Here is an 18527-nt window from a genome sequence, read left to right as displayed (position 1 = left end):
GGAGATCCTTACTAAGTTGTTATGCCATTGATGATGATGATTCGATGTCTTCTACGTGCGTACACTCACTCTTTTGTTTTCTCTAAAAGCAGTAATGTGATTATTCTTAATTCGTCATTTATTAACTATATATACATAATTCTCAAAAACAGCGTGCCTCGTAATATAGGATCAATTCATTCTCACAAACGATCCAAGTTCAACAAACCTCCTAAATTCATTATATTCTCAAGATTTTACCAATACCACAACATAGTTAATGGGTAATCTCAGCAAAAGGGCTTTATCCGATAACTGAATGCAATTTTAAAAAGTAATAAGGCAAATCATGTATACTTTTTGGCTTTTTGGCCCTAACAATGATCTTACCCCCTCAAAATTGTCTTCTATAGTGCATAGTGGTAATATACTGTTTCAATTGAGTTGCCTCCACGGGCTCAGATTTTCTTAGCCACTGACAAATATTTTCATGGTAACTACCTTGCACGCAAATTCCTTTTTAAGGTTTTATTTGCAAAACAAAACCTTATTAAAATCGGTTCAATGTCTGTCTGTCTGTCTGGCTGTCACACGCATTTTTTTCAGAAACGGCTATACCGATTGGCACGATATTTGGAGATAAAGTGGGAACTATGAACGCCCTGACATGCAGTGAGTGATATTCTCCTACGTTGAGATTTCCATACATGTAAAAGGGGGATGTACGATTTTTTTTCACCGAATAGAGTCAAGTGGGGTATCCAGTGAAAGGTCTCAATTAGTACTTTTCGAAGCCGGTCTTAGTTTTGAGATTTGTTAAAAAGGCGGGGAGTGGGAGGGGTGGAAAATGATGATTTCTTTAACGAACCCATTCTCAAAAACTACTCAACCGAAAAATCTGAAAAAATTCATGAAGCTGCATCTATATGGTGCCCAGGCCTCAAAATACTCTTCATATCGATATCTGTTCAAATTACCATATTTTTGGAGAAATTGAGTAGAATCCCCCTTAAGTTTATCCCAAGATTTATAAAAGTTGGCAGTAGTATAAAATATAATATGAAGCACATTATCCCCAAGTTTGATCAGAATCATACTATTACTAATAAAGTTACAGTAGCTCAAAACTGACTTTACCCTATAAATTTACTGCAATTAAATATCAATATCACACTAAAGTAAAGTAAATTTATATACATAACGGGCTACGTATAAATGGGATATTTCTACACTCAAATATACTCACAGAAGAAGCAAACAAAACCTTTCATACCCGAAGTGCCCAGCTTCCGGTTTCCCGACTTGTTATCTTTTTTTCCAGGCCATATCCAAAAGAAGATCTTGATACGGTAGTAAAGGAGTTGAAACAATTTGTGGCAAAGATCTTAAATGGCCAAGATCAGTTTGAAAAATATGCGCTAATTACAAAAGACTTACTTTTGGGAAATTCATATATCATAAACAAATCATACCCTGACAAGGAATAAGACTGCACGCTCCACTGAATGAAAAGTCTCTGAATCCCGAGTCAATTGATTTTGATTTACATAAACCTGGATAATGGGATACAACATCTCCAATCCACTCCGGCTCAATGGTGGTTACCGCCCTTAACATATTGCTTCCCGTGCTTTTAGCTCACTGAAATTATCACACTTCAGTTCGGCAATGTTGCTCAAGAATATCGCGGTAAGACATTTCCTAACGTTTTCCAATTTTATTCCTCCAAAGGGGCTCAATTAGTACGAAAATGATTATTTCTGTTATTGGGTGAAACGCGGAGGACTAAGAACTGAAAATGTGTGCTCCAAAAAGTGAAACAGGTCTCATTCTCAAAACCTATCCAACGGAACAATCTAAAAATAATTACAATTATGCATCCATATAAAATCCAGGCCTCATACTACATACCATTCCTATATCTGCTCAAATAAAGTGAATAATAGCATAAGTTTATATTTTAAAAATTTACCTAAAAATCCCCGTTAAATTAACTTTAGAAGCGCCAATCAGTCTAAGTGATAATATAAGGCACAATTCTGGAAAGTTTGATTGCATTTGAAATATTAATAATAAAGTGAAAGAAGGTTAAATTTGTATTCCACCTGAACTCATTGTACTCTAAGACATGTGTGACGTCATCATCATATAAAATGAACTCACATCATCATCATCATCATCATCAACGGCGCAACAACCGGTATCCGGTCTAGACCTGCCTTAATAAGGAACTCCAGACATCCCGGTTTTGCGCCGAGGTCCACCAATTCGATATCCCTAAAAGCTGTCTGGCGTCCTGGCCCACGCCATCGCTCCATCTTAGGCAGGGTCTGCCTCGTCTTCTTTTCCTACCATAGATATTGCCCTTATAGACTTTCCGGGTGGGATCATCTTCATCCATACGGATTAAGTGACCCGCCCACCGTAACCTATTGAGCCGGATTTTATCCACAACCGGACGGTCATGGTATCGCTCATAGATTTCGTCATTGTGTAGGCTACGGAATCGTCCATCCTCATGTAGGCGGCCAAAAATTCTTCGGAGGATTCTTCTCTCGAGCGCGGCCAAGAGTTCGCAATTTTTCTTGCTGAGAACCCAAGTTTCCGAGGAATACATGAGGACTGGCAAGATCATAGTCTTGTACAGTAAGAGCTTTGACCCTATGGTGAGACGTTTCGAGCGGAACAGTCTTTGTAAGCTGAAGTAGGCTCTGTTGGCTGACAACAACCGTGCGCGGATTTCATCATCGTAGTTGTTATCGGTTGTGATTTTCGACCCTAGATAGGAGAAATTGTCAACGGTCTCAAAGTTGTATTCCCCTATCCTTATTCTTGTTCGTGCTTGTGTTTGACCAGTGCGGTTTGATGTTGTTGGTTGATTCGTCTTCGGTGCTGACGTTGCCACCATGTATTTTGTCTTGTCTTCATTGATGTGCAGCCCAAGATCTCGCCCTGATAGCCGCCTGCTCGATCTGGATGAAGGCAGTTTGAACGTCTCGGGTGGTTCTTCCCATGATGTCGATATCGTCAGCATAGGCCAGTAGTTGGGTGGACTTGAAGAGGATCGTACCTCTTGCATTCACCTCAGCATCACGGATCACCTTCTCGAGGGCCAGGTTAAAGAGGACGCATGATAGCGCATCCCCTTGTCGTAGACCGTTGTTGATGTCGAATGGTCTTGAGAGTGATACTGCTGCTTTTATCTGGCCTCGCACATTGGTCAGGGTCAGCCTAGTCAGTCTTATTAATTTCGTCGGGATACCGAATTCTCTCATGGCCGTGTACAGTTTTACCCTGGCTACGCTATCATAGGCGGCTTTAAAGTCGATGAACAGATGGTGCAACTGTTGTTCATATTCCAACAGTTTTTCCATCGCCTGCCGCACAGAGAAAATCTGATCTGTTGCTGATTTGCCTGGAGTGAAGCCTCTTTGGTATGGGCCAATGATGTTCTGGGCGTATGGGGCTATCCGGCCTAGCAAAATAGTGGAGAATATCTTATAGATGGTACTCAGCAACGTGATACCTCTATAATTGCTGCACTGTGTGATATCTCCCTTTTTATGTATGAGACAGATTATGCCTCGCTGCCAATCGTCAGGCATTGATTCGCTGTCCCATACCTTGAGCACAAGTTGATGAACCACTTGGTGTGACTGGTCGTCTCCATATTTAACCAATTCGGCTGTAATTCCATCGGCTCCTGGCGACTTATGATTTTTTAGCCGATGAATTGCACGGACTGTTTCTCCTAAAATTGGTGGTGGCAGTATTTGTCCGTCGTCTTCAGTTGGCGGGACCTCCAACTCGCCGATGTTCTGGTTGTTCAGTAGCTCATCAAAGTACTCAACCCATCGCTCTAATATGCCCATTCTGTCGGAAATCAGATTCCCTCTTTGTCTCGGCAGGATGAGCATCGAGGTGTATAAGGCTTCATCCTGCTGACTTGTTGGTAAAACTTCCGCGCCTGGTGCGGTTGCTCCCTGTACTTTTCTAGTTCACAGACTTGTTGGTTCTCCCAGGCTTCCTTTTTCCGTCTGTGAAGTCGCTTCTCCGCTCGACGGAGTTCGTGATAAGTCTCTGCGCGTGCCCGCGTTCTTTGAGAATGCAACATTACTCGGTATGCGGCATTCTTCCGTTCCGTTGCTAGCTTACATTCATCGTCAAACCAGCCGTTCCGACTCCTTTTGTGGCTGGGGCCAAGTATATTTGTGGCCGTATCCATGATAACGTTCTTCAGGTGGTTGTGAAGATCATTAGTTGATGCTTCATCTCCAGGTCCTCTATTGACTGCGGTTATTGCGGCATCCATTTCCCTCTTATAGGTGTCGCGGAGGGTTGTGTTGTGGATGGCTTCAGTGTTCACTCTCACCTGATTGTCAGAGGGGATTCTAGGTGGTATTGTTATTCGAGCTCGGAGCACCATGCCAACGAGATAGTGATCCGAGTCTATATTGGCCCCCCTATATGTTCTAACATTCATCAAGGCTGAGAGGTGGCGGCGTTCGATCAACACGTGGTCAATTTGGTTGAAAGTGGTCCCGTCTGGAGAGGCCCACGTATGTTTGTGGACCGCTTTCCGCGCAAACCAGGTACTTCCAACAACCATTTCGTGTGACCCTGCTAATTGAATAGTCCGCAGTCCGTTATCATTTGTTTTTTCGTGTAAGCTATGGGAGCCAACGTATCGCCTGAATACGGGCTCCTTCCCTACTTGGCTGTTAAAATCCCCAAGTATGATTTTGATATCATATCTGGGACAGGCTTCGAGGGTTCTTTCTACTGCCTCGTAGAAGGTATCCTTCTCCGACTCTGCAGTCTCCTCTGTAGGGGCGTGAACGTTTATGAGGCTTATATTTCTAAACTTGCCTCGCAAGCGCAGAGTGCATAGCCGTTCGCTTATACTTTCAAAGCCGATAACAGCAGGTTTCATTTTTTGGCTGACTAAGAAACCTACTCCGAGCACATGGTTTACTGGATGGCCGCTATAATATATGGTGTAGTGGCTCTTCTCCAGGAAACCGGTCCCTGTCCATCGCATCGAACTCACATCACACGCCATTTACTGGCGAGCCGCACTAATGTCAGTAGCAACTCGCTCTGCTCCGCTCTTCAACAGTTTGTGGGCTCAAGACCACTCATCCTTACTGGCATACTTTTTGTCCGCCTTTTTGTGTGTCATGTAGACGATAAGATCATCGGTGCAGGATAGCAATGATCGATTTGATAACTTGTTGGAATCAAATGATTTCATCTACATTATTCAATATCGCAAATCGTAGACACAGACACTCTTGTTTGTCGTAATCCATTCAAAAATTAGAATCCTCTATTGGCAGTAAGATTTCCATCTGCGAAATATGTTTCTGGAACTTGTTCCGCAGAAGTTTGAAAATCTGCCTTCACAAGCGGACAGTATCAAAGGACTTTTTCACATTAATGAGGCGGCCGCTTGCATTCTTCATCTTCCATGTGTTGTCAAATGTTCGGATCAGAAGCCGAATTCAACATTCGTCAACAATTCACTGCTGAATTTAAAAATAAAATGCTCGTCGCTTCATGTATGGAAGGTTTTATCATTATCATTTTATCCTTTATCGTACAACAATCTCACATTAAAGAAGCAATTTTCGTCCACTATTATTTTGTTAATAATAGCAGGAATTCCACCAAACTTTCCAGTACCACTCCCCACATTGTGAAAATAAAGTAATATACTATTTTTAGCTTTATTTTAAGGCCTAGATGTCGTATACAGGCATTACCATGTTTTTCTTTCAAATTCCTGAGATGGGTAACTTCTGAGAAAAAAGTAAGTAACTACATTCTCACAGAAAATTTAATCTACATTTAATATAAAAGAAATTTTCATTTCCGGCAATTCATTGTTTCCGCTGCTTACGTTCAAAACTCCCTAAATCGAAGCCAAAAACACAATAGCCCTTAGCATTGAAAGACCTCCTTCTTTTGATGGGGGAGGCACCTAGGCTCTCTTTTATTGCTCTGCGAAGTATGAATTGCTCGATAATTTATAATGACTGGCAATAGAAATCTCCAGCAGATGCTTCAATACGACGCTAGGAATACTATCCATGTTGAATGATGTCTTATTGTTTACCCATCTAAAAACTAAGAACAACTCTCCCCATGAAACGAAGCAATTGTACGAGTAGTTTCATGTGGGCTCTCGAATTTATTTATGATATTTCGGACATGGATACTATAATAAGTCTGAGTTATATTCCATGTGAATGATAAGGAATGTTAATGCTACTACACCCGACAAATAGATAAAGCAATGGGATAGGCATCTTGGGGGTATGCTAGGCGACCGTCACAAGAGTCGCTTATATAGTTGACATAGATATGTTAGCTATGCCTTACTTAATCTTAGTGTATTTTGAAAAGAATGAATAAGGTAATTGCTACTCGATTCTTTATCAAGTAGATATGTATATTTAGCATACACTAAAGTGGTTCACATGTGTGAAATTCGGCAATGTAGTGACTAATCCAGCACTCTATCCTTTTTACCTTTGTATCGAATTCGTAACATTCCTTCACTCAGTTACACTCATCCAAAAACATGTGGCTGATATACATATGTACACTAGCGGCTCTTACTTAATTTTCACATGGAGTTCTACATGACAACATATTAACCCATTAATATCTCGAATAACTTAGCGCGAATTTGAAATATGCTAAAGGCTTAAGAATTTCATCCACTTGAGAGATGTCTCCGAATATTCATGTAACATACGTTTCAGCTGTCACCAACTACCAGAAGCAATCAGGAGGCATCTCGCTAATTTACATGTTGCTCGGCTCCAAAATAAACTTTTTGTGTGTCCGCCCTGACGTTCAGCTTGGCGCTGGTGCGTGACGGTGACGTTGTCATCCTAATTCTTCCCCGAGAGATAATTTATGGGTCCATTCATAGTAAGCTGTTGAAGGTTTGCCAAAACAGAGGAGGCGTTTAATTATGTCCGCTGGGCTTAGGTGGTGGCGGAGTTCCATTTTGTTTATTAAGGGAGGAATTGTACGATGAGATTTACCGACCCAGTATTCCAAATTTTGCACCTTTATTGTTGTGGTTAGAGGAAATATTTACAAATTTTGCATCAAACATATCTCGAATGTAGCTTTTCGTGGAGACGGACAAGGTCGCTGTCCCAAATTCATTGCATAATCTTCTTCTAACTATAAAACAACATTTGTCAGTACATTGAATGATCTCCTTTTGTGTTCATATTGTATATTTGAAAATACCTTCCGGATATTAGGTACTATACCGCTTTTTAAGGTTTCGTGTAAAACAAAACCTTATTAAAATCGATTCAATGGCTGTCTGTCTGTCACACGCACTTTTGTCCAAAACGACTGAACCGATCCGAACTATGAAATTCCACGCATACAGCGAGTGGCATAAATTTAGGTAGAGTTTAAAGGAGGGCTTCCCATACATCCAAAGGGGGATTCAAAACTTTTTTTCACGGGATATAGTCGCGTAGGGTATCAAATGAAAGGTCTGGATTTGTACTTTCCGAAACTGGCATTCGTTTTGTGAATTGCAAAGTACGTGAGCAAGGAGTCAAAATGTACGCACTTAAAGTGAGACAGGACTCATTTTCGAAAACTACCCAACCTAAAAATCCGAAAAAAATCAGAGTAGTGGACTTAGATGAAATCTAGGCCACAAAATATGTCCCATTCCGATATCTGCTCAAATAAACTTACTAATAGTGTATTACTAACTTTTAAAAATTTACTGAAAAACCCACCTTAAATTCATCCTAGGACTTCCGCACCAGCATAGAGGATAATATTTCCTATATACGTGGTAAATTTCATGGAAATCTGGTTATTAACGCCAAAGTTATAGCAGTTTAAACTCGCGTGAATTAACTGCCAAAGCAAAGAATAATCGACATTCGCGTGAAATATTAAAGTCGCATTTATGAAGAAGCTACTTATCTGCAACCCTTTTTAAGGTTTTGTGTAAAACACTTATGTGAAATCTAATCTTCGAGAGATGTCCCATTCCGGTATCTGCTCAAATAAATTTACTAATAGTATATTATCAACTTTTAGAAATTGACTAAAAAACTCCCCTTAGGTTCATCCTAGGTGTACTAAATTTTGCACCGACATAGAGGACATAGAGGTGCATACACACCCAACTATTAGTGTCAAAGTTAGAGCAGTTCAAACTTATCAATTTCGTTCACAGCAACAGCATCCTAAGCCATACAAATAAGATGCTGACGTCATAATTAACGAGAATAATCGACATTCGAGTGAAATATTAAAATTACATTCAAGAAGAATCTAATTCTCCCCAGCCTTTTTTTATATTTGATGTAGGTTACATTCTTGGCATTTGCTAATAATATTAAACTTAGAGTGTGAAGTGTATGAGATTGACTATTATCAATACAGGGGTTTCCATCAAATCATTTATTTAAATCACTTTCTAAAAAATAGAGGGCATTGTATTTTTTAGTCATGTGACACGGAGCTGTCAGGCACTCGCCGCCCCTCACATCTTTTTCTTTTTCTTCAGCTTTTATCTCGTTTACAAGCGGGCTTGACTCGTCGGGATCGGTTTCTTCATTTTATTTTATTAAATGCCTGATCAGGGTGTAATCGCGAGCCCTTAAATCCCCATCCAGCGTATCAAACCACCGTTGTTTCGGCCGGCTTTTTGGTTGCTTACCATTGATTTCGATATTCAGACTAATGTTGGTAAGTGAATTCTCGTTAGCGTGAGTTACGTGACCACACCATCGAAAACGCCTCTCTTGCAGTTTTTCCACTATCGGTGCAAATCCATATCGATCGGGGATATTCTCATTTCAGACGTGATCATAACGTGTCACGCCACCAGTTCAATGCAACATCTTCGTCCCCATTACCGCAAGACGTCGTTCATTATCTTTTATAGTCGGCCAACACTCAGAACTATAGAGAGCGGCAGACGGACGACATTGCAGTAAATTTTAGATTTGGGACGTTTGCTGATACGTCGATCACAAAGAACACCAGTTGTGGAATGCCACTTCTTCCAGGTTGCGTTAATGCGTGAAGTTCTCCATAGGCTGATAGCATTGACTCGAGTTATTTAAATCGCTGAGTTCTGGCAAACGCAGTAACCTGCCCCTTCAGATATTTAAATCGCTCAGTTTCAATATCTCGGGTCAATGCTATCAGCCAATGGAGAACTACGTTGTGCTCCTCACATAGGGAAACACAAACCCTTTTATACCTGAAGCGTCAAGCTTCCGGTTTCCCGACTTGTTTATCCATAGTTGCTTTGGTGTTGATAACGTTAATATCTCGATCCAATTTTCAAATTTATTTAGTTGAAAGTTACTCACTTTGTTGTTATTGTATTTTTTCAAGTCGATAGTTCAAGGAATAAAAAGCCATTATTAGCCTAACCAAGGTTTTTATGTTCCTTTTCGTGAGAGGAGCTTCATTAGGATCATTCTATGAATTTTCGCTGTCGGGCAGAAGTTTACGTTAGATATCCGATAAGATGAATTTTCGAAACTTCGTCCTTCTAAATCGTCTAGACCACAAATTGTTCGGCTCAAAAAGCTGGATCAGATCCTATCATTACGGAGTGGCATTACCTGCGACCCGCATCAACATCGTTTTGGTCGGTCGATCGATTCAAGTTGTACTATAATTTTAGACTAACTGGTGTTATACTGTTACCATATAGATTTGGCAACACCGTTTGATTTTCGAGCTATAGAGATTTCTGGCTTTTATGTAAGCCATGTAAAGTACCTGCCGACTCACAGATGGATACGAACAAGGTCGAGAAGAAAGTTTTTTCAATATTGATACATACGCTCAGGACATTTTTTACCTTTTCAAGATAAGCTGATAATGTACTTCCCGGCGATCTGCATTGCTTTCTGTTGACTTGTCGTAATTGAGGTGTTGTTTATGTTTTTTTGTGCCGACTTCGCCACTATCTTTCCGCTTGATCTGGATGAAGGTAATGTGTATATCTCGGGTTGTATTTTTCAATGACGTTGGCATCGTCTCAACAGGCCAGCAGTTGGGTGAACTTGGAGCGAATGTGGTCTATGCCTTAAGTTATCGAGACCTTCAATTTACTGGTATCTTTGTTGTTGTGCAATTCATCGAAATACTCAATCCATTGCTTCAAATGCCCACATCATCACACCCTTTATCACAGCGGAATGAGGATTGAACTATATACGACCTTATCCTACTGACTTGTAGGTTGAGCTTCCGCACTTGGAACGCTTCTTCTATCTGTGAATTTGCTTCTCCTCTCGACGGAGTTCGCAATAAACCTCTGCGAGTCCATGTGTTTTTTGAGATTGCTGCATTGCCCGATATGTAGCATTCTTTTCTTCCGCTGCCGGCTTATCATTTTAGTTAATTAATTCGACTTTTTATTAAGGTTTTGTTTGCAAAACAAAACCTTATTATTGTGTCTGTCAGTCTATCTCTGTCTTTTTTTCAGGAGGTGGAAATCTTCAAAAGACACTGGTCTGGACACACCAGCGTGTGGGATTTTCATCCTCTAAAACCATCCGTGCGTCCCTCACTGCCCCGCGAAACCACCATAAGATATTACATCAGGGGGCGGAGTCAGCTCATTCTGTCTGTCTGTCTGTCACACGCACTTTTCTCAGGAACGGCTTTACCGATTGACACAAAATTTGGTGAGAAGGTAGGAACTGTGAATGCCCAGACATGCAGTGATATCCTTCTACGTTGAGATTTAGGAGGGGGGGGAGGGTCCCATACATGTGAAAGGGAGGTGTAAAATTTTTTTCACCGAATATAGTCATGTGGAGTATCAAATGAAAGGCCTCGATTAGTACTTTTCGAAGCCGGTCTTAGTTTTGAGATCTGTTAAAAAGGCAGGGAGTGGGAGGGGTGGAAAGTGATGATTTCTTTAACGAACCCATTCTGAAAAATTACCCAACCGAAAAATCTGAAAAAAATCATTAAGCTGCCTCTAATGGTACCCAGGCCTCAAAATGCTCTCCATATCGATATCTGTTCTAATTTAGTTAATAATAGTATATTACCATATTTTAGGGAAAATTGAGTAAAACCCCCCTTAAGTTTATCATAGAGTTATAAAAGTAGCGGTAGTAGTATAAAATATAATATGAGGCATATTATCCCCAAATTTGATCAAAATCATACTATCAGTAACAAAGTTACAGTAGCTCAAAGTTAACTTTATCGTGTAAATTTACTTCAACTAAATATCAATATCACACTAAAGTGGGTAGTCAGACATGCTAAATGCATATACCTAACGGGCTACGTACAAATGGGATAGTTCTACACTCAAATATACTCACAGAAGAACCTTTCATGTCTGAAGCGCCGAACTTCCGGTTTCCCGACTTGTTATGAACTATTATTACTAATTAACTGTTTTTATCTCGAATTCCTTTGTAATTAGGAAGTTGTGAAGGTCAGTTATCTATGCAATGTGAAGGTGGACTTTGCTATGGATTGCTTTAGTGTTTACTTTTAACCGATCATCACAGGGGATATAAAATAGCGTTTTTATTTGAGCTAAGACTAGATGGTCATCCCAGCCCACATTGGTCCACTATACATTCTGATATTTATCAAGACTAAGAGGTGGTGGCCGAAGTATTTTTGGCCCGCTACCTGAGGATGGACGATTCCGTAGCCTACATAACAACGAAATCTATGAACTGGAATATCGATTTGGTGGACCTCGACGCAAAACCGAGATGTCTGGAGTTCCTTATTAAGGCAGGCCTAGACCGGATACCGGTTGTTGCGCCGTTGGTGATGATGATGATGATGAAGAGGTGGTGGCGGTCCATTTATAAGTAGTTGATTCGATTGAAAGTGGTTCCGTCTAGAGACTAGGCTTAGCGGCAATTCACCCGAGCTTTACACTAAAATAATCTCAACACAACTCACCACGGCTGAGCAACTCGGAGGAGGAGCTGAGGAGCTCGCCTACTTGCTAGTATTGAAATAAAAACCACGGTGTCGGAGCCGGTCTCGTGACAGTCTGCAGTCAACTCCATGTGTGAAACAAAACCTTATTAAACTCGATTCAATGCCTGTCTGTCCGTCTGTCAGCCTGACACACCCGATTTACTCGGAAACGGCTGAAGTAATTGTCACGAAATTTGGTGGGAACATGTGGTCTATGTGCCCCATTACATGCAGCGAGTGGTGCCATTTTGCGTTTATTTTGAAGGAAGGCTCCTCATACATGCGAAAGAAGGGTGAAATTTTTTTCCACGGAATATGGTCCTGTGGGGTATCAAATGTGTTTCATCCCTGACATACAAAATTTAGCAGCAGCATAGGCGATAATATTGGACATTCTGAAAAGTTTGAAAGCGATCCAACTATTATTAACAAAGTTATAGAAGGTCAAAGCTTCGCATTTCAGGTGAATTTATTGACGTCATCACCATATAAAGTGAACCAGTGAAATGAACGGCAAGGTCCATGAGGACGTTTTAGTACGTATGTACATATTTGTATGTATGTACGTATGTGTATCTTAGAGTTTAGAAAAATATTGCGGAATATTTTGAAGTCTTACCTACTTATGTACGAATGGAAAACGTGCATTATTATTATTATTCTATTAAGGGAAAGTCGCACCACGTCTTTGAAGAGCTATTGTGCCCCTTTTACTGGTTATAGTGTACCTATTGATCATAGTATGTCGAGCAGGCCTATAACCGTTAGGAACTTTAGTATGTTCCCTACTTCCAGATCTTTCAGCTTTGCATCTGGTATTAAGTGTTCTCCCAGATGTCCCAGGACGTGTATAGAGGTTTCGTCATCCTCCTCACAAAACCTGCAGGCAGTGTCCGTAGATATCCCTAGCTTCCCTAGGCGATAGTTCAGCCGACAATAACCAGTGAGAATTCCCACTATGATTCGGAGGTTCTTTTTGATGTGGTTTAAGCAATCCTTTGTGCGTATGGGTTCGTATCCCCCAATAAGCACTCTGCACTGTTCCATCCCTGGTAGGCCCGCCCAGTATAGGTCCCCAAACCGTTCCTTTTCATTTCTTAGATTCATAGCCATGAAATCATTTCCAATTCCACAGAATTTCCACCATTGGACTGGATTGGATTTCCACCTTGTTGGACGAGCCGAGTGTATTCAGTTTCTCAAGGAATTCCCATACCAGTTTAGAGTTCACCTGGTTGGACCTAAGTGCCTTGATCGCTGCTTGGCTATCAGTGAGAATAGCTATGTTCTGCCCCCTATAGTTCCTTTGCAGATTAAAGGAGGCACATTTGTATATGGCGTATATTTCCGTCTGAAATATCCTATTGTACCTGCCCATTGGCTGAAAGTACATTCTCCTTAGACCAATGACACCGGCACCCGCTTCCTCTGCTGTGAGGGATCCGTCAGTGTACCAAGTAATCAGTTGCTGGTTTAAGCCGTATGTCGCAGCGACGCTCTCCCAGTTTGCCTTGTTACTCCAACGTGTTTCAAACTTCTTATCGAAGTGAAACCTCGTTGTCATGTTATCTTTTGGTATCAGTAATTCGAGATACCGCCTAGAAAGAATATCAATCTTCCTTCGAAAATGTGCATAATGAGTTGCTCAAATAAGATGAACACAAAAGCGCTAAACTTCTGGTGTTCCGACGTGTTAATACTCTAAAAGCAATTCATCCTACGAGTACTTCTTAATTACAAAGGAATGTGAAGTAAAAATAGTTAATTAATAATAATAGTTTATAATAAAATAAAGAATTGAATTAATTAACTAACGCCCCGGAATTCCAAAATGTAAAAGCAACAGGGGTAAAAGTAGGTACGGGGCTAGCAACTGCATTTAACTCATATTAGTGACACATTCGTATATGTTTGGATTTATTCGGGTGCTAGGTAGCGCAAAATACCGATTTAGAGAAGGAAGGCATACCGAACAGAATAAAAAAAACAAGAGTTCAGTGGTATGGTCTTTGTAGCATATTTTGTTTCCCTTGATTAAATTCATAAAATTCTTTGACTAGCTTAAATTCTCACAAGTGGGGTCGGCTCGTCGTGATCGGTTTCTCCATTTAGCTCTATCGAATGCCTGATCTGGGTGCAATCTCGAGGCTTTTAAATCCCCATCCAGCGTATCAAGCCACTGTTGTTTAGACTTGCCTTTTGGCAAGTGAATTCTCGTTAGCACGAATTGCGTGACCATACCATCGAAGGCGCCTCTCTCGCAATTTTTCCACGATCGCTAGATGGGGATTTGAAAGCCTCGAGATTGCACCCAAATCAGGGATTCGATAGAGCCAAATGGCGAAGCCGATCGCAACGAGCCGACCCCGCTTGTGAACGGGACAAAGGCTGAAGAAAAAGAAGAAGGGGTGCAACCCCATAACGACCGCGGATATCCTCATTTCGGATGTGATCAAAACGTGTCACGCCACTAGTCCAACGCAACATCTTCGTCTCCATTACCGCAAGACGCCGTTCATTGTCTTCTATAGTCGGCCAATCCTCAGTACCACAGAGGGCGACAGGACGGACGACATTGCGGTAAATTTTAGACTCGAGACGTTCGTTGATACGTCGATCACAAAGAACACCAGTTGACCCGAGGTATTTAAATCGCTCAGTCCTGGGCAGGTCACTGCCGCTGACAGTGATCTTGGTGTGTCTAAAATCTGGTAAAGCAATAACCAGATTTTAGACAATTCTGCAAAAGCGGATCTAGCGCTGTTAAAGCGTTGGGTGACATCCAGTTCGGTCCCACCCTCGACAGAAACCACACTTCTAGATATACAAATTGATCAAGCATTTGATGCTCTGCCCATTAATGCAGATAGAGAGAGTGGGATGGGCCGACAAACTGAAAACCTTCGTTATGTAGGTGTTTATCTTCTGTCCAACTCTTCCTGCCTCTCTTTTCAAATCCAGGGCCTTTTGGCCGAAGTCATAGCCCGGTGAAAAACCATACAGATGCCATCAACGTAGTCGAGGTGTTTACGAAAGATGTCATAGTCTATTGAACTCTTGCACGTCGTCCGAACAAGGCAGTATGAAGAACGTCGGCGGTAACAAGAAGTAGTATCGACTACGGATTCCGCTTTCGAGAAATTTCACCTCGGTGCAGGACGCCATCATATGTCGCTCTGATAATAGCTATTAGTTTCTCCGCAATGCCCCCCCCCCCCTCCCTGCGTAGAACACGCCAGATATACTCCCTTTTCGCACTATCGACATCTATTAAGAACAAAGGGGGCGAAGATCTAGGGTGTTAATGTGGTCAATTCAGGAGGACCCAGAGTGGAAAACAGTCTGCTCTCTGTCGATAAAGTTTTCGAGATGTTCTTGCGTTCCAGGATTATTTTAGCTATTATCTTTGCAATGCCAGGGAGGACACAGATACCCCTCCAATTGTCATACTCAAAACGGCTGCCCTACTTTGAAATCTTAACAGTCACGGATATCAAGGTTTACAGTAACTGCAGGTGCAACGATAAATAGTTTTACGGGGAGACTACCAAGCTCAGCGGCTTTATTCCGTGTGAGTGCATTTTTAGTTGCTTATATATTTCGTTATATCATATTATTTTAATTAAGCATTTATTTGCTAATTGATGGATATAAACTGAAATCAATTAAATCCAATTGTGCAAACATGAATTCAATTTATTTTCATTTCATGCAAAGCAAACCGCTGACTATTATAAATGCGTTTAGGAACATTAATTATTAATAATAATGATGAACGAGCGGCAGCTGGCTGTAGACTTCAATTATTTGTTTTTTTCGATTTTTTCGAATCAGATGCCAGAACACCGGAGAACACCGGTGGTGCCATCTGTTAGTCGAATTAATTGGAAATAAATTTCGAATGTTGTTAACCCTGCTGCGCCACATCACTCTGCCCCCAGATGGAACTTAGGGGTTCCAGCGACTGAACCTGTGTTTCCCATCATTAGACGAAGCGAATCCAACGTTGATTTGGGGCGCAAACGGACTTTAGCCTGGACAAGGAGACAGCCTTCCTGTGTCCCCCGATCTCGAGCTGGAAGAAATGTTCTCCCCGCTCGAGAACGCGGTACGGGCCTTCGTATGGAAGCTGCAGCGGACAGCATCCGTCCTGACCAGGACGTGCGTGCACGAATCCAGTTCCTTGGGAGCGCAGGCAGGTGCGAATGTGTGTCGGGTGGGAGGTGTACTTTTAAGGCGCTGTAGGTTGTCTTTCTGTAGACGTAGCAATCCCGAGTCTGTGAGATCCAATTTCTTGTCGAAGACCGGATCACTTGGGAGCCTTGGGTTCTCCCCGTATACCAACTCCGCGGGGTTGGCAGCAAATTCCTCCCGGCGGATTGTTCGTAGGCCAAGTAGGACGAGAGGTAAAACCTTAGGCGTTTGAATCCCAACAGTTTGCCTAACTCCGAAAAAGGGTGGACCCAAATTGCACTCTCTGGTCAGTGATAATCACTGCAGAGATACCAAAGCGAGGGATCCAGTCTCGACAGAGGGCTTCGGCAAATTCGGGAGATATTGCGGGCCACCGCGTAAACCTGTCGATGATTGTGAGGCAATACTTGAAACCGCGCGAGTCTCGCAAAGGGCCTAAGATGTCGAGGTGTATTGTGTGGAATCGCTTGGCAAAGCGTGGGAATGAGCCCACTTCTTTTATTACATGCCTGGTGACCTCACACTTCTGGTATGCGATGCACTCTCTGGCCCAGGAGCTGAGGTCTTTATTCATAGAGGGCCAGAAGTATTTCTCGGTGACTAGCTGATTTGTCGTCCCGATGGCTGGATGCGCTAAGTCGTGAATTGCGTGGAACACTTCCTTGCGTAAGGTGGCCGAAATGTATAGCCGAGGTCCCTTTTCCGAGTACTTGTAGCAGAGAGAGAGGTTCGAGCCTGAAATTTGTATTTGGGGTTGGATTTGAGGCTCTGAAGTACTGCGTCATCCTCCTGGGCCTTGGCAATAGCCGAGAAGTCGAGGGAGGCGGGAGACACGTGACAAAGCTCAGCAACTATGTTGCCCTTGCCGGGCACGTGCTGTATGTTGGACATGAACTGGCTTATAAAGCTCAGGTGTTAAAGCTGACGAGGGGACGTTTTGTAGGACTTTTATTTCAAAGCATACGTGAGAGGCTTATGGTCCGTGAACATTGTGAACGGCCTGCCTTCTTGGGAGAAACGTAAGTATTTACTGCTCAAGTACGCGGCGAGCAGTTCTCGGTCGTAGGTACTGTAGTTCCGTTGAGCGGGGTTCAACTGTTTAGAGAAAAAGCTCAACAGCTGCCAGACTTGATTCACCTTTTGGTGAAGAACAGCACCTACTGCGATGTCAGAGGCATCAACAAAAACGGCTAGGGGTACATCTTACCGAGGAAATGCCAAGAGTGTAGCATCAGCCAGATTTATCAAACGCGCGGATAGCCTCTTCAGACCACACAATCTCTTTTGTGTCTTTTGTTTTAGGGTCAGACAAGTACGCGTTCAAAACGGACCAGTACTTTATGGCAGGCTCTGTGCTCGAAAAATGTGCCACAAATGACGATTCAATAGAGTTATTAAATTCTACAAACCTACCACCATTATCGTCGGTCACCAAGATTCTGCTTTCCCATCACATGTTTGAGCAAGGTGTTGTCAAAGCCCACTTTGCCATTCACTCATCACGATCACGATGTCATCTTTAGAAAACCTCTCCGTTAGTACATAGAACTATGCAATTGTGATGTTCCTTAACCAGGACCGGAATTTTGAAGTTAGAAGTCATAAAACGGCTCCCAATTCAAGAGAGCGCGCCTTCCGGTAGCCATTAGTAACAATCAGACACCGGATTCACAAATGCTACTACTTGGCTTTCCAGAGTACAAAGGTTCATTGCCGCCAGAGTGGGAGAAGTATTCTCCAGAGTCCCGCCATCGTACTTCGCTTAGGCCAAAAACGTCCAGCTTACATCGTTTGCAGAAAGCGAGTATTCTATGCACCCTCGATATCGTAGTCGATAAGCGTACGTGTATTCCAAAAACCAACCATAGTCCGTTTCCGATAGTCAAAGGTCGTAGCCTGAGGTCAGTCAATATCCCACGCGCTGTTAACTTCTCGCTAAAAGTAAAGTTTCAAAATTTGAAGGTTGCTAACCCACAAATTTCTATCCATTTTAGTCGTCTTTCTCGGAAGGATTTTCAGAGCTTTCGTAAATCCCAACTTACGGGGCGATATATACATGAATTTCAGCTAAATTGTTATTGATTTAATGACTTCCTGTTCTCCTCCTCTCTAACCCCGAAAATTGGAGCATCATATTTTTATTTTCCATTCTAGTTTCTTATAGGATAAGGGTGCTCGCTGCACTTTTTCAACGAGATTAGAGAGAGAGTATCTCCCGCTTCTCTTATTACTTATTACTTATTTGACATTAATATGATACCACTTTCTGACGATATAATCTTTTAACTGAGGCAGATAACGACAACTCTCCAGCGAGGCTAAAAAGGGAGACCATCCTCCTTCTCCGGTCATAGGGCTGGCATTTC

General features: G+C 42.1%; 1 protein-coding gene across 3 annotated transcripts in view; it reads left to right on the top strand.

The window, feature by feature from the left end:
- The window catches only part of LOC119654723 (forkhead box protein D3-A-like), a 73968-nt gene that overhangs the window by 33063 nt on the left and 22378 nt on the right, over positions 1 to 18527 (top strand). The window lies entirely within an intron of this gene.

Source organism: Hermetia illucens, chromosome 4, assembly GCF_905115235.1.
Source record: "Hermetia illucens chromosome 4, iHerIll2.2.curated.20191125, whole genome shotgun sequence".
NCBI lineage: Eukaryota > Metazoa > Arthropoda > Insecta > Diptera > Stratiomyidae > Hermetia > Hermetia illucens.
Note: the sequence above shows the minus strand (reverse complement) of the source record. Positions and strands in the feature narration are given on the sequence as shown.